Source organism: Canis lupus, chromosome 7 (assembly GCF_003254725.2).
Source record: "Canis lupus dingo isolate Sandy chromosome 7, ASM325472v2, whole genome shotgun sequence".
NCBI classification, from domain to species: Eukaryota; Metazoa; Chordata; class Mammalia; order Carnivora; family Canidae; genus Canis; species Canis lupus.
The window spans coordinates 54,151,163-54,168,365 of NC_064249.1; the positions used below are offsets into that span (position 1 = coordinate 54,151,163).

General features: G+C 38.8%; 1 protein-coding gene and 1 long non-coding RNA gene across 3 annotated transcripts in view; one reads left to right on the top strand and one right to left on the bottom strand.

The window, feature by feature from the left end:
* Positions 1–17,203, bottom strand: part of GALNT1 (polypeptide N-acetylgalactosaminyltransferase 1) — a 122,592-nt gene that overhangs the window by 68,364 nt on the left and 37,025 nt on the right. The window contains exon 1 of one of the 2 annotated variants that reach the window (XM_035718930.2): positions 9,600–9,660. The exons of the other annotated variant lie outside the window; for it this stretch is intronic. The gene's annotated coding sequence lies outside the window, so the exon portion shown is untranslated. Of the gene's footprint in view, positions 1–9,599; positions 9,661–17,203 lie in introns of those variants that run through there. 2 annotated transcript variants of the gene reach the window in all.
* Positions 7,316–15,874, top strand: LOC112647872 (uncharacterized). The gene is made up of 2 exons (XR_003128545.3): positions 7,316–7,461; positions 15,411–15,874. It is a non-coding gene; the product is annotated as an uncharacterized LOC112647872 (long non-coding RNA).

Here is a 17,203-nt window from a genome sequence, read left to right on the forward strand (position 1 = left end):
GACAAAAGAAGAGGAAGTTGTGACATGAGATAAAGCTGGAGCTGGTTAAGAGTGGGCAAATTCAAGAGGTTTTCAGGGACAAACTCAACAGGATTTAAGGACAAAACAGATAAGGGGAAAGAGGAGGAAATCTTGGCTTATACCACTGGTTGCAGAATGGTTCCAGTCACAGAAACAGGGACCAATAAAAAAGGACAGATTTTTGGAAGGAAGGAAGAAGCAAGATGGGAAGAAACTTAAGTTTCACTTTGGGTATGTTAGGTAGGAAGTAACTCTGACACCTTCAAGAAGAGAGATTGGGGGGGAAGAAAACAAAAGAAGAGAGATTAGCCACAGCCAAGGATACAAAAGTTTGGGGCCCAAAGGAGAAGTCTAAGGTAAAGATATACAGACAGAAGCCCTTGCTCCTATGCAACATTGTCGGGGCAGACAGACTTTAAAAACTCAATATGCAAAATAATTTTTGTGGAGTGTAATCTCCCTCCTAGCATGGCGCTGGACTTGGTGACTTGCTCCTAATCAATATAGTGGAAGTAAGAATGTGTGATTTCAAGGCACTTCCTCCAGGGTACCTGGATGGCTCAGAAGGTGAAGCAGCTACCTTCAGCTCAGGTCCTGATCCTAGGGTCCTCAGGATCAAGTCTTGCATCAGGCTCCCTGCTCAGAGGAGAGTCTGCTTCTTCCTCTCCCTCTGCCTCTTCTCCCTTCTGCCCCCCCCCCGCCCCCCGCCGCTTGTGCACGCACACGCGTGCTCTCTCTCTCAAATAAATAAATAAGTAATTTTTTTTTTTGTAAATAATTTTTAAACAAAAAAAGAAAAAAAAACACTCTTCCTCCTAGCTCTCTCTCAGATCACACTCTGGGGAAAACCAGCACCAATTCAGAAGGATACTCAAGCATCCCTATAAAGAGGTCCACACGGTAAGAAACTGAAGCCTGCCAACAAACTGTATGCCAGGCATGTAAGTGAACTCCTTTGGAAGCAATCCCAATCAACCCTTCAGAGGGCTACAGCTTCTGCTGACATTCTGACTGCAACATCCAGAAAGATCCTGAATCAATACCACCCTGCTAAGCTGCTCCTGCATTCCTGACCCAAAGAAAATACAAGATAATAAATGTCTATTGTTTAAGGCCATTAACTTTGGAAGTAATTCATTATTCATCAATATAGGACTTCAGTAACAAAAAAGGTCTAGAAAGAAAATTCTTTAACCTACAATAAACATACTTTTTTCTTTTTAAAATTTTATTTACTTATTCATGAGAAGCAGAGAGAAAGAGAGAGAGAGAGAGAGAGAGGCAGAGACACAGGCAGAGGGAGAAGCAGGCTCCATGCAGGGAGCCCCACGTGGGACTCGATCCGGGTCTCCAGAATCAGGCCCTGGGCTGAAGGCGGCGCTAAACCACTGAGCCACCAGGGGTTGCCCCAAGTGTCGCCTTTAACTTGGGTCATGATCCCTGTGATCCAGCCCCACACTGGGCTCCCCGTTGCACAGAGCCTACTTCTCCTCTTCCGCTGCTCCCCCAACCCCCCCAACTCCCCCCACTTGTGTGCTCTCTTGCTGTCTCTCTCTCTCTCATATAAATAAATAAAATCTTAAAAAAAAAAAAAAACTTTAACAAAATATGTGCAAGACACAGAAAAAGTTGTGGAGCTTTATTGAAGGATATAATTTTAGAGAATTGACTAATGGCTAGATATATTATGTTCAGAAAAAAAATTAATAGCCTCTTTCCAAAATTAATATATAAATTTAATACAATTCTAATTAAAACACAAAGGAAGCTTATTAGGACTGGATTTATAATAAAACAGAAGAATCTAAAATCATGTGGTTCTCTAAAACAAACCCATACATGTACAGAAAACTGGACAGGTGCTACTACAAATCAGAGCAGAAAACTGATATGTGGACAAATGGCTTTCCATACAGTAAAAAATAAATTTAGATCCTACCTTATACCAGTAACAAAAGTAAATCTATGAACAGATAATAACTGAAGCCAAAGTTGTCAAAACAAAGTCGCAACTATTCTGGCCTATTACCTACTGGCTAAGGTAAGTATGGCTCTAGTCCTTTAATTTTTAATTCTATAGTTTCCATTTACAGTGAAGTGTTTAGGCCAACATTTCTCCCACTGTCTATGAGTTGTCAAGTGATTACTTACTAAAATTTGGCACTGAGAAGACTCATTCACCAGCCAAAACATGAACCAAGTTTTAGATATCAGCATACTCTGAATATTTAACAAAAATTAGTTAAGAACTAGTCTAAAAATTATATACAAAATGATGTGTACATTCCATATAAATTTGGATATTCTCTTTCTCTAATTGTTTCCCAGGTGTTATTGCAAGTTCTCCAAGTTCAGACGTTGGGGAAACATGTTTATCATATGTACTCAGAGTACAGGCTCCTATAAAATTTACCAGTATCCTGAATAGAATGTCAATCTACAAGGTGATAAATGACTTAACTTCTAGCAATTTCTTTAAAAGTTAGTATTTTTCCTAATTATAAAGTAATATATGCTCAAAGAACTTGGCAAACACAAAAAAGTAAAAGAAAAGATACAAAACCACCTATAAACCCTCATCCCAGTTAAACACTATTGCCAATTGTTTAAGTGTCCTCCAGTCATTTGGAATACAGCAGATATGTCTTAAAGTTTAGATAATGTCTATTTTGACTCAAATATTTTAATGTCTTAAATGTCCTTGTCAGGAAGAAAAGAAATGACTGTGACTATAAAGGGGTAGTAAAAGAGATCTTTGTGGTGATGCTGTATTTTGATTTTTCTTTTAAGTGATATGTTCAACAGACATTTCTTTTTTTTTTTTTGAGATTTTATTTATTTATTCATGACAGAGAGAGAGAGAGAGAGAAAGAGAGAGAGAGAGAGAGAGAGAGGCAGAGGGAGAAGCAGGTTCCATGCAGGGAGCCTGACGTGGGACTCGATCCCAGGTCTCCAGGATCATACCCTGGGCTGAAGGCGGCACCAAACCGCTGGGCCATCAGGGCTGCCCTCAACAGACATTTCTAACCCCTCTTCCACCCCCAACTACTAATAAATTTCATGTCCTAGCAACATAAAATGTCTCAAGGGTCATTTCAAACTAGCCTTGATATTTACAAAGCTGTATCAAATTCCATATATTGATTTACACGTAAAGAACAGGCATAAAATAGACACAAACCGAGAGGGCTTCCTGGTTCATGATCCTGACCCTTGCTCTCCTTGCCCCCCCCTAAAGGTTTTTCCTGGTAAACAGGACCAGCCACCTGGCCAGAAGGCAATCAAGTGACCTGGTCAGGCCAACCACAGAACCTCACCCCTTGGCTTCTCAAGTCACAGAGCTGGAGGCTATGCATGTGGCTGTGCAGTCAGCTACACTGCCCAACACATGGAGAAAGCCCACCTGCAGTCCAAGAGAATGAACCCAAATAGAAGCATACAGAACAAGAGGCAAAGGGTCCTGAGGGTGACCAAGTCCCTGACTCTTCCTTAGCTTCTGCAAACAGCAGCAATCCTTCTATTAATCCCCTTTTCTGCTTAGGAGAGTTCCTAACACAACCAGAACACTTGGGGTGTTGGGAGAGGGGAGGAAAGAGGAGACCTATAGGTGAAATCAAGCAGGTTCTGGTCTACTGCTGAGGTTCCCTTTCTAGAGGAACTAGATATATCCACTAGTTATAAACAACTGCACATTATGAGGCAAACTATACTACTTGAAAAGATACCTTTTAGTGCTCCAAATTACAAAAATACATCAAATATCAAAAGTATATAGAAGACACATCACTGAAACAAAGAATCACAACACAACGCACATGTATTATATATCCATCACCCAGTTTAAGAATATAATCCTTAAAAAAAAAAAAAAAAAAAAAAAGAATATAATCCTTAAACCGAAAAAAAAAAAAAAAAAAAGAATATAATCTTTAAAGTTCCCTTTCCAATACCATCTCTTCCTGGGCACCCTGGGTGGCTCAGCGGTTTAGCGCTGCCTTCAGCCCAGGGCCTGATCCTGGAGACCTGGGATCGAGTCCCACGTCAGGCTCCCTGCATGGAGCCTGCTTCTCCCTTTGCCTATGTCTCTGACTCCCTCTCTCTCTCTGTGTCTCTTAAATAAAATCTTAAAAAAAAAAAAAAAAAATCTCTTCCTCAGCTCCTCAAAGGCAATTTTTATTCCAAACTTACCATTCTCTCTTCTCCTGACAGTTTTACTTCGCTAGTATCCTTAGCAATGCCTTCTTTACATTTGTCTGTTTCTGAACTACTTATAAATGGAAAAATCTGAATTCCTGAGACCCATCCATACGTTGCATGCAGTTACAGTCAATTTGTTTTTACTACTCAATAGTATTCCACTGGCATAGCATACCACAATTTATCCATTTTATGCTTAATGGATATGTGGTTCTTTCTAGGCTTCTATCATTATCAACAGTACTATTATGAACATTCCTAAATATGTTTCCTGGCACACACATGCAGAAGTAAGGGGTGCAAGGCAAGAGTGGTTCAGCAAAGGGCAAGATGGTAAATATTTTAGGCTTTGCAAGACAGAAGATCTGTGGTGTAACCATTCATCTCTGGTACTATGCCACAAAAGTAGCTTTATATAAATGATACAGAAACAGGTATGACAGTATTGCAACAGAACTTTTTTTATGGACACTGAAATTTGCATTTCGTATAATTTGCATGTTACAAATTACACAATTTTTTATCTCACCATTTCAAAATGTTAAAAACCTTTTTTAACTCATGAGTTGTCACACCAACCCCTGATCTAGAGTACACATATAAGGGTATTAGGTCATATGGTATGCAAATATGACTATTTCAAATATGACTAAATATGACCAATTTGTTTTCCAAGGTGGTTGAAGCAAAACAGTAAGCAAAATGAGCACTCTGGATGTGTTATATCCCTGGCAATACTTATTGATGTCATACTTCCTTATTTTTTAACAATCCGGTGAGTGTGTAGTTAGTATCTTAATATAGTTTTGATTTGTATTTCCCCACTGTCTTGGACATTATCGGTTACTCCATTTCCTCTTCTCTAACGTGCCTATGAAGTCTAGTCCACTACTGTTTCAGTGGGTTGTTCTGCCTTTTTCCTACTAGTTTGTGAATATTTTTGTGCAGTCCGGATTCTAATCTTGTGTTAGTTACATGTACTGCAAGAATCTTTTCCCAGTTTACAGCTTGTCTTCTTAATAACAGGTGTCTTTTGTGGCTTACATTTTCTATGTCATAAGAAATTCTTATCTAGAAATCATTAAAAATAATGTCTAAAATTTTTTAAGTTTTACCTTTTCAAGTTTAAGAAGAGATTCAATGTCACTTTCTTCCATGTGGATAACCAACTGTCCTGGTACAATGTATGGAAGGTGTGCAATGCAAACTTTGCCATATACCAGGTTTCCAGGGTTCTGTGCTCTCTTCCACTGGTCCATCTACCCTTACACCACACTGCTGTCTTTCTTACAACTTTCTAATAATTCTTGATACATGCTAAAGAAGTCTTCTCACCTTGCATTCCTTCTTGAGGAAGGCCTTGGCTACTTTTGACCAACTAGCCTTCCTTTGCTATAACAAGCCTAACTACTGAGAATGATATTCCACCTACTGAAAAAAGAAATCTAGTAGTTAAAAGTTTACATGTATATGGTGGAACAATTCTACTGTTCTGAGAAAATAAATTTAAAAATGATAGAAATCTTTTTAAAAAGTGATATAAATCATAAAAAAGCTGGAGATGAGGAGTTCAACTCAAGAGCCATTTAAGAGAAAAATTCCAGGGGCACCTGAGTGGCTCAGTCAGTTAAGCCTCCTTGGTTTCAGCTCAGGTCAGGACCTCAAGGTCAGGAGATTGAGGCCACCCCCCCAACCCCCTCCCCCCGTGGGGCTCTGCGCTCAGCAGGGAGTCTGCTTGTCCCTTTCCCTCCCCCCACTGGCGCACACACTTTCTCTGTGTCCATCTCTCTCTAAAATAAATAAATTCTTAAAAAGTGTTTAAAAAGAGAAAAGAAAAATTCCAAAAATATCTTACAAAATGACATCATCATTAAATGTACAGCACCCTTTATGTCTACTATACTGTTGTTCCTTTAAAAAAAAAAAGTTTCAGTATTTTAGAGTCACAGTTCATTCCAGGCTATCTGGTATTTACTGAGTCTTGGCCAACTAATGTTCTTGATACCATGTCAGGTACCTAGAAGGTGCAAGACTGAAGGCAATGATCCACACCATTGGAGCCCTTTACCACACTGTTAAACAATCTAAGAGATGCACCATTCACATTACAAAAGAGAAACATCAACTCAGGAAACCTGGCAGGAAAAAGACATACAGATAGGGAAGTTTCTAAATAGGTTTTACCAGAAGGCAGTATCTTATACGAAACTTTTTACTAAATTTTTCTGCAACAAGGTCTTAATTTTTTTTCTATAGCGGTTTTATTTCTGTCTTTCCTTTACCTAACTCTTTAATGGCTTCCTGCTTGCTGTTCTTCTATTTTGTTCTCAAGAACCCTAATTGCAAGACCCATACTTGCCAGTTCTTACTAAATAAATTCCATGGTCAAGTATGTTAGGGAAATGTATATACTCTATATGCCCTGAGATAATATTATATATTACTGCTCTAAAGGTGCTGTGAAGTTCTGCAACAAAGAAACCTAATAACTTCATTAACTCAGAACTTCTCATTTTTAAGCATGGAACTTTCCCTATCTACTTTGTCTTTTTTGCACAACACAATACAGGTTTCAAATGGCAACAGATAAAGTAATAAAGACTGGTTTCAAATCGTAGAATCAGCCAATTTTTAAGCTACAGGTTATTTTTTTTCTGCAAAACTGGTATTTCTGTACATCTGCAAATTCCATAAAAAAGACATCCTTATCATGTTCACAGGGAAGACCTTCACTGAGTGAAAGTTAATTTTGTAATATCTTAATTTAACTGTTTAAAATCATATTCCTATACTCTTCTTTAACATATATAACACAAATAGTTGTGGACATAAATGGTAAATCGAGAAGTCACCATTATACAAATCCCTAAAAGAATCTAAAAGAAGTAAAAAGAATTAAAGAATTCTAAGAGAAGTGAAATTTAGGAACTATATTTACTGTCAATTATTTTTTCTAAGTTTAGAATATCATATTCTAAAGAATGTATCAGCATTAAATGCTATATTTAACAAAGGCAACATTATTTCATGTAGGATACTGTGAAGAAAGAGTTAACACAGCAAGTCTGTTTTACTGAGTCCTTGCTACTCTGGGGGTTGGGGGATGGGGGCAGGGAATGCCTGGAGCCATGGCAATGACCCCTGGCCAAACTCTGAGAACTAAACTCCTGGAATGTTCAGTCACTGGGTAAGGATGTTAGAGGCAGTGGATCAGGATCTATCAGGCTGTCAGCATTGTTTAAAGTAAGTATCAAGATTTATGATGTGCACCTGGTATCTGGTTGGGGTCCTACGTTTTAGTCACCAGTATACTGGCCACAGAAAATCATGTCCATGTGATCCCTCATAGAGGAAAGATGAACATTTGTATCTGATCTTCCTAGCAGTCACCTGTATATAGCTTTTTCCTGCTATTCCTGTACTGCATCCTTTGCTGTTAATAAACCTTAGCCAGGAGTAGAACATTATGTTAAGTTGGAGGAGTCCTTCCAAGAAAAATCTAAAACCATATATTAATACAGTCATGGGAACCCCCCGCCATGAACACCATTCAAGCACTTGGTTTGCCATATTATGTACTTCTCTTATTATTTCTCAGAAGCTAAATGATCATAATCACAATCTGCTTAAATAAATCAATGTACAGGATAAAAGTTAACACACCAGGCTCAATATTACTATCCCTAGAAAGGCTTGGTTGCAAGGTTGGCCCTGACTGGCATCTGGAAACTTGAATAATAAACAATTCCCTACACTGATATAAAACTTATTTAAATGATAAATGTACCTAACTGTGCCTAAACTATTTGTACAAACAATATGGTTTGTGCAAAACACCTATTTTTCCTTCTGGGAGACTGAAATTTTGGTGCATCCTAGGCAGAGTGTGCCACCATGAATAGCCCCAATAAAGACAATGGCACGGAGTCTAAAGAATTTCCCCAGCTGATAACACTTCACATATATTATCAGAATTCACTGCTAGAGCATATCATGTGTGACTCCACTGGGAGAGGTTCTTAGAAGTGTGTGCCTGGTTTCCTCCAGACTTCACCCCATGTACTTTTTCCCTTTGCCAATTCGGTTTTGTAACCTTTTACTGTAGTAAGTCTTAGCTGTTATTATGACTTATGCTGAATCCTGGGAGTCCTAGCCAATCACTAAACCTGGGGTCGCCTTGGGAACGCCCAACACAATCAGCATATTAAAAGAGAAGTAAGGGATGCCTGGGAGGCTCAGTGGTTGACTGTCTGCCTTCGGTTCAGGTATAATTCCCATCCCACCATCCAATCCCATCCGGCTCCCTGTGGTGGGGCCTGCTTCTCCCTCAGCCTGTGTCTCTGCCTCTCTCTCTGTGTCTCTCAAGAATAAATAAAATCTTTAAAAAAAGAGAGAGAGAGAAAGAGAGTAGTATTCCAGTTAGGCCAACTGCTGAAATTTAAATTTGGATTCCAATTTCAATTCCAACACTGACTAGGCCAAGCAATCCTAGCAATGTTACTCTTAATTTGCATAACCTGGGGCTCTTTATTCCTTTGAAAAAATATGCCCAAATTACAGTCCCATTTCACTAAATTAAATGAGGTAATGTACATCACTTATACATCACAGCACACAGTAAATACTGAATAGCAGTTCTAGAGGCACTTTCTTAGATGAAACTTAGGAACTTTTCTTAGATGAAAATCAGGAACTTTTATGCACTGATGCAACAATTATTCAAACTGCCAGAGTATTGTTTAAAAAAAAAAAAAGTTCAGAGGCAAACTTTTTTTAAAAAAAGATGTATGTATGTATGTATGTATGTATTTATTTATTTATTTATTTATTTGAGAGACAGCGCGCACGCACGCAAGCACATTAGCAGGGTGAGGGGCAGAGGGAGAAGCAGCTTCCCTGATCAGCAGGGAGCCCCATGTGGGCTCTATCCCAGGACTTCTGGATCACACCCTGTGCCAAAGTCAGACACTTAACCGACTGAGCCACTCAGGTGCCTCCAGAGGTAAACTTTAACCCTGAATCTTCAACACTGATGGATAGCTGATTTCAAGCCCACATGACAGGATTATTGGGTGAGCTCAAGCAGGTTAAACCCTATGAAATAAGAAACTTTTTATTTCTAAATCTGATATTTATCTAGTCTTCAAATTGACATCCCTAATGAGCTATGAATGCATTGATTAATTAGTACTGGGACTATGCTTGATGGTTACATTTCTCAAATAACTAAATTGGGATTTTAGTATAAATCAATCACTTACGTATATATGAGGCATAAAGTACAATCAACAATAGCATGAAACCTACATAGCTGTAAATGCAAACCCCAAGGTCAAGAGAAGTGCAACCCTGAAGCCATTCGCTCCCAGCTATCAACTTACCCCAAAGTGGTTTTTCAAATGAATTCATATCCCAAATCCACATGTCCCACATTTCCTGTTGAAAAATAAATTTCCTAAAATCAGATTATTACAGAATAACTCTATCTTCCCGCCCTTATCACTTCAGCCACCCTATTCCACTGGACTTTAGGTCAACCATACCTGAGGCAAAACCCATGTCTTATTTAGCTATTTCTCCAATGCTGAGCACTGGCACATAATAGGTATTTCCCCCAAATCTTGCATACAATAGGTGTTCAGTTAATGTCAAGTAAATATTACTGAGATCCAACATCAAGATCAGTGAAAATACTATAAAGTATCATTCCTCCTCTTAGAAATCTACCTGTACATTAACTTTCCAGGCGAGAAAGCCAGACACAGAGATAGCATCTGCAGCAGGTACTGCTTATTCCTTATCCCACTTCCACCCAAGTTTAGCTCCATTAGACCCCAAATGAATTCAACTAATCATTCTCTGCTAGACTACCTCTTCATTATTCATTCAAACTAGCCATGACAGTTCTATTCCTCTTGCTGGCCCAAGTGACCAAACCTCAACCAATAGGACACAAGGGGAAAACTGTTGAGCACATTTAGGAAAAGTCAGGCTCTCTTAGAGGTGCTAAAGGAGAAACTATACTTATAATGGGGGAGGTATGTATGTGTGGGGGCAGGAGGCATATGGGAACTCTACCTTCCTCTCAATCTTAATGTAAACCTAAAACTGCTCTTAAAAAAAAAAAGCCTTTAAAAAAATGAAATCATGAAAGACACACATAAAAGAGAAACAACTTATACTGGACTAATCCTCCCACTAACAACAATTATAAATTGTGGCCAAAATGTAAAAACTACTATTAAAGAGCACTGGATAGGGCAACCCCGGTGGCTCAGGAATTTAGTGCCGTCTTCAGCCTGGGGTGTGATCCTGGAGACCCGGGATTGAGTCCCACGTTGGGCTCCCTGCATGGAGCCTGCTTCTCCCTCTGCCTGTGTCTCTGCCTCTCTCTCTCCGTGTGTCTCTCATGAATAAATTTAAAAAATCTTTAAAAAATAAATAAAGAGCACTGGATAGGTGAAATAGGTAATGGGGATTACGGAAGGCACTTGTGATGAGCACCGGGTGTAGTCACTATATTATACACCTGAAACTAATTATTATACTGCCAACTAACTGGAATTCATATAAAAACTTCAAAAAAATAAATTTAAAAAAATTAGAAAAGCACTGGATAGCAACCAAAAGACAGAAAAGAGAAGGCAACCCTTGAAACAGGATAACTATACTAGGTGAGACTTGCCTTTTTATAGCTGCTTGCCTGGGGGCAGAGACCACTCTGCATTGTGTAGCACAGGTGAAACTCAAGAAGGAAGTCATACTAATATTGGCTTGTGGCATCAGGAGATGAAGAAGAAGACTAGTAGAGCAAGTGGAAAGTAAGGAAGAAAATCCTAGATATATTTATATATGTAAACTCTACCACAACCCTTTAGCTGAGCCCTGAATACAACAACACAGGAGACTCCAGAGGCCCCCAAAGAAAAGCAACAGCTAAATGGCTGAAAGAACTGAGCAAGTTATCAGGCGTTGCCCAATGCAGTAGAAGCAGAGAATTTAAGTCCAGCCAGTTAACTATCTGCTAGAACAACAAAGAATCAACACTCTTAGGGAGAAAATACATTTAATGGGTCACAAAAACATATTTACAACATTTGGTATACAATAAAAAATTACTAGACATGAAAATAAACAAGAAAACATGACTATGGAATCCCTGGGTGGCTCAGCAGTTTAGCTCCTGTCTTCGGCCCAGGGCATGATCCTGGAGTCCTGGGATCAAGTCCCACGTCAGGCTACCTGCATGGAGCCTGCTTCTCCTTCTGCCTGTGTCTCTGCCTCTGTGTGTGTGTGTGTGTGTGTGTGTGTATTCATGAATAAATAAAATCTTAAAAAAAAAAAAAGAAAACATGACTATGATCAAAAAGTCAATATATATTGGACACAGTTTACCCAGATATTGGAATTAGATAAGGACTATAAAGCAGCTACCACAGATGTCTTCAAGAATTTAATAATAAATGAAGAGAGGTAACTCATCAGATAAATACAAAGTATAAAAAGCAACCATACAGGATGATGCAGAACACAAAAATAAGAAGTCTGAAATGCAAAATTCACTTGACAGGTTTAACACATTAGAGAAAAGAGAATACAGGCATATCTTGAAGATACTGTGGGTTCAGTAACCAGACTACCATGATCAAGTGAATATTGTAATAAAATGAATCAAATAAATTTCTGGGCTAGAACTAACTTCTTCCTGTTAATGTTGATAATTTGACCTCTTCCTATGAATCACGAATGTTCTTCATAGCATCTAGAATCCTTCCCAGAAGGTATTCAACTGACTTTCCCCAGATCCATCAGAGGAATCATTACCTACAGTACTTATTGCCTTACAAAATGTATTTCTTAAATAATAAGACTTAAAAGTAAAAAATACTCCTTTATCCATGAGATGAAGAATGGATATTGTGTCAGCCCACACAAAAACATTAATCTCGAGACACGTGGGTGGCTCATCAGTTGAGTGGCTGCCTTCTGCCTTCCAGCTCAGGGCGTGATCCCAGAGTCGTGGGATCCCGTCCCAGATCGGGCTTCCTGCATGGACCCTGCTTCTCCTTCAGCCTATATCTCTGCTTCTCTCTCTCTCTCTCTCTCTCTCTCTCTCTCAGTCTCTGTCTCTCATGAATAAATAAATAAAATCTTTAAAAAATAAAAAATAAAAGAAAAAGAAAAGAAAAATCCCAGGAGATTAAAATTAATAATAAACTTTGTTAACCTGATAAAGGATATCTGCCCCACATCTACAGTAAACAAAACAGTTCCTGGTAAGGTGTTAGAAGCATTCTCTTTAAAGTTAGTAAAAAGGGGCAGCCCGGGTGGCTCAGCGGTTTAGTGCCGCCTTCAGCCCAGGGCCTGATCCTGGAGACCCAGGATTGAGTCCCACGTCAGGCCCCTGCGTGGAGCCTGCTTCTCCCTCTGCCTGTGTCTCTGCCTCTCTCTCCCTGTGTCTCTCATGAATAAATAAATAAAATCTTTAAAAATAAATAAATATAGTAAAAGGATAAAAATGTCTTCTATCACTTCTTACTGCCAACAATGTACTAGAAATCCTACCCAAAAGAATAAAACAAAGAAGTGAAACAAAAGATTTAAGAATTGAAAGAAGAAAAACAACAAAAAAGAAAATGATAGAAAAACCCAAGACAATAAGGACAATGGGAACTTTTAGTAAGATTGCTGGACACAAGTTCAACATGCAAAATTCGATAAATTCTTTTTGCCAATAACTAGAAAATTGCTTAGAAATATCTTTAAAAAAATAAAAAGAGCAGCATTCTCAAATATGGTCTGTTAAAGAAATAAATTCTGTTAATCTATATACTTAATATAGTTCCACTCAAAAAACTCAATGTAATTTTTTTACAGGACTTTAAAAGTAGGCTAAAATCACATGGAAGAGCATAGCCATGGTAGCCAGTAAAATTTTGAACAGGGTGAAAAAACTGTCTACCATATATCAAGCTACAGTAATTAAGTCAGTGTGATACACTGGCAGAGACAGACTAAAGAACCAATAAAACAGAATGGAGAGTGCAGAATCAGATCCACGTGAATATGCACTTGATATATGACAGAGGTGGCACTACAAATCAGGGTGAAAAAGATGAGCCGTTTAATAAATGTTCATCCACATGTAAAAATAAGATAAGATTCCTACCTCACACCATACAAAAGAACAAGTTCAAGAGAATTAAAGATTTAAGGATATACAGTTCTAAAACTTTAAAATATAGGCAAATATCTTCATATCTTCAGGTAAGAATTTAATACTCAAAATACAAACCATAAAGGAAAAAGTAATTTCTACTACATGAAATTTTTTTTTAAAGATTTTATTTATTTATTTGACAGAGTGAGAGAGCACAACCAGAGGTAGCAGCAGAGGGGGAGGGAGAAGAAGCCAGGCTCCCACTGAGCAGGGAGCCCTATTACCGGAACTCTATCCCAAGACCCCAGGATCATGACATGAGCTGAAGGCAGATGCGTAACCAACTGAGCCATCCAGGTGCTCCGAAAATTAATTTTTTAAATATAACCAGATGACATCGTGGATAGTCAAATGAGAAATCGAAGACTAGGGGAAATAATCAAGAAACAATTAATATCAGAATGTATTGAAAAACTTTTCCAAGTCAGGGCACTCCTCCTGCCAGCTTATGCACACTGTCAAATAAAATTTAAAAACCTTTTTAAAAACAAACTTTTCCAACTCAACACACAAGTGAAAAATGGCACAGAATGGGTAAATCAGGGATCCCTGGGTAGCTCAGCGGTTTAGCACCTGCCTCCGGTCCAGGGCATGATCCTGGAGTCCCAGGATCAAGTCCTACATCGGGCTCCCTGCATGGAGCCTGCTTCTCCCTCTGCCTGTGTCTCTGCCCCCCTCTCTCTGTGTCTCTTATGAATAAATAAATAAAATCTTTAAAAAAGAATGGGTAAATCAGAGGCAAAGAAATGTATATAGCCAATGAACATATGAAAAAATGCTGAACTTCAGTAGTATACAGGAAAATGAATTTGACCTCATCAAACTGGCAAAACACAAGTGTTGTTAGTAAGGAATAAAGAAATGGGACACTCATACAATATTGCTCCAAGTGTAATAATCTGGCACAGCTACTTTGGAGAGCAATCCAGCAATACCTACAACAGCTGAAATAAGCACTACCCCATTATTCAGTAATTCCACTTTAGGAACCTACCCTGGAGAGACTCTCACACATATAAGATGACTTATACAAAGACTACAGCGTTGTTTACAGTAGAAAAAGGTAAAAAGCTAAATGTATAGCAAGAAGAAAATGGAGACTGTGTAACAGAAAAATACATGGTAGTTAAAATTAAACTAGAACTATGCACATCAATATGGATAAACGTTGTTGAATGAAAAAAAGCAGTATGTGCAGGATATGTATAGTATGTTCCACAGTTTTAAAGCATATTAAAATAAGACATTATTCATAGACACAAACATATACTGTAAAGCCAGAATAATATGCAGGAATATAATATACCAAATTCACATTATGGATAGTTCTAAGGAGGAAGGGAAGGACATCCATAATACAGGAACTTTTTTAATATAAAAGTTCTAAATTGTGGCAGACCGCTAGTTCTTCACCAAATTCCTGTTTTCCTGTTGTCTTACAAATCAAACTGCTCTATTACTAAGAGTGGCAATTTACACATCTTGGCCTGCCCAGCAGGTTAAGGTAGCCAATAAGATAATATCAGAAATCACTGGGTGGGGCTATGGGAAAGGACTTCACAGGGACATGGGCCCTTTGCCCTTACTCCTTTCTTATCTTCCTGCCTAGGATAAGTACATGAGGGATGCAAGGGCCTTCTCAGCAACCATGAGATGACCTTGAGAAAGAGAGCCTCAAGCTAAGGACTGCAAAGCAGAAAGACAGACGTCTAGCCCTTGAGGACTACACAGTTGCCACACAACTTTCTCTTTTAAAGAGGAAAAAAGTCCTCTTTAAAAGCATCTTTCGGGGGGGAGGGGGGAAGGAGGGGTGTAGATCCTCCCCAAAAAAGGTGCTTTAGAGAGGATTTTTAATTGATAAAGAAGAAAATTGGGGGAAAAAAGACATAAGGGAAAGGCAGATTCTGCTACTGTACTTTCCTATATATTTTCAATTTTTTATTAAGAAAAAAATCTTTCTTTCACTTCCCAGATTTGAAACAGATTCCCAAATGTTAACCACAGATGTCGCTGGCCCACAGATCAAGAAAAAATACAAAGGCAACACATACACTTTATGAGGTGGCCAACCAAAGTGGATAAAGAATTCACTAGAAACAGGCCAACCACACTTGGAGAGAGCAGACAGCTACTATACTATTGCCACCAGCACTGCTACCGCCGGTTTGGATAACAAACAATCCCACAGTCTCTTGGCTCTAGACTAGGGATGAGAAAAACCAAAAACAATTTGCAGACTAAATGGAAATCTCTGTTGTCATTCCCTTTTCCCTATTTTTCCTTCTCCATGCATTCCCCAGAGCTCACTGCCATAGTTTTCTGTCTCCACAACTGAATCATATAAGCAGCAAAAATATCACAGGACAATAGTACCTTCAGATGAAACTTGCCTTGTACAATTGCAAACAGGAAAGTTCTCTACTACTTCACCTACAACACTGTCTGATGTTACTTGTATATTAACTCAAATGACCTTTGGGACCTAAAAGGTTTTAAAATTTGCTCAACAGACCAGATGAAAACACAAGTTTGGAATGAAGGCAGATTCTAGATTTTGGCCCAAGATAATGGTTTGAAATAGTTATCCGGTAAAAAAGAACAAAAGAAACAAAAACAAAAACTCTTGTTCACTTATTGGTCTGTTACAGAAAGATAATGATCTAGTAAGTCATGACTTCTCAAAGATACCACGCAGTGCAAAACATACTCTTCATCTTCTTTCCTTAGCTAGTCAGCAATGTGGTACATTCATTTTTGTGGATTTTTTTTTTCCTAATTTGATTTCTCACTTATTTGGTTTCTCCCTAATGCCACTTAATTTTGTTTCTTAGCTTATAAGGTTAGTGGTTGCTCTGCATTCTCTCCTGCTGATCTTACTCGACTCTCTGGACCCTTGCTTTTGGTTTCTGTGAATAACTCTTCTCTGCCTCACTCCCTCAATCTGGCAGAATCAGATGGCTTCTGCAAGGATACTAGCTGAGATGCTTACTAGGCCATATCATCCCAAGAGCCTTTCCTGGAATTTTTTTTAGCCCTTTGGGGGCAGATAATAGGATTTGCTTCCTGATCTCAGAACCAAAAACAAAAATCCACTGCAATTAGGATGTTTACATTTAAGAATGTAATAGAAAAGGGGGATCCCTGGGTGGCGCAGCGGTTTAGCGCCTGCCTTTGGCCCAGGGCGCGATCCTGGAGACCCGGGATCGAATCCCACGTCGGGCTCCCGGTGCATGGAGCCTGCTTCTCCCTCTGCCTATGTCTCTGCCTCTCTCTCTCTCTCTCTCTCTCTGACTACCATAAATAAATAAAAAAATTAAAAAAAAAAAAAAAGATAACCAAACTTCTAAAAAAAAAAAAAAGGAATGTAATAGAAAAGGGCGTGCCTAAGTGGCTCAGTTGGTTATGCCTGCCTTTGGCTGGGGTCGTGGTCCCAGGGTCCTGGGATCGAGTCCCACATCCGGCTCTCCGCAGGGAGCCTGCTTCTCCTTCTGCCTATGGCTCTGCCTTTCTCTGTCTCTCTCTTGAATAAATAAATCTAAAAAAAAGAAGAAAGGAGGAGGAAGGAGGAGGAAGGGGAAGGAGAAGGAGGAAGGAGGAGGAGGAGGAGGTAATAGAAAGTTAACAGGAAAAAATTTTTTTAAATCCCTGAAAGAATCCTGCTATATTCATATCAAAAACTCAAAATATTTCTTCTGCATTTTTTTCAATTCCACTGAATTCTCAAAATTGTATTCTGCAAAAACCTCTAAATACTTGGGTTCTCTC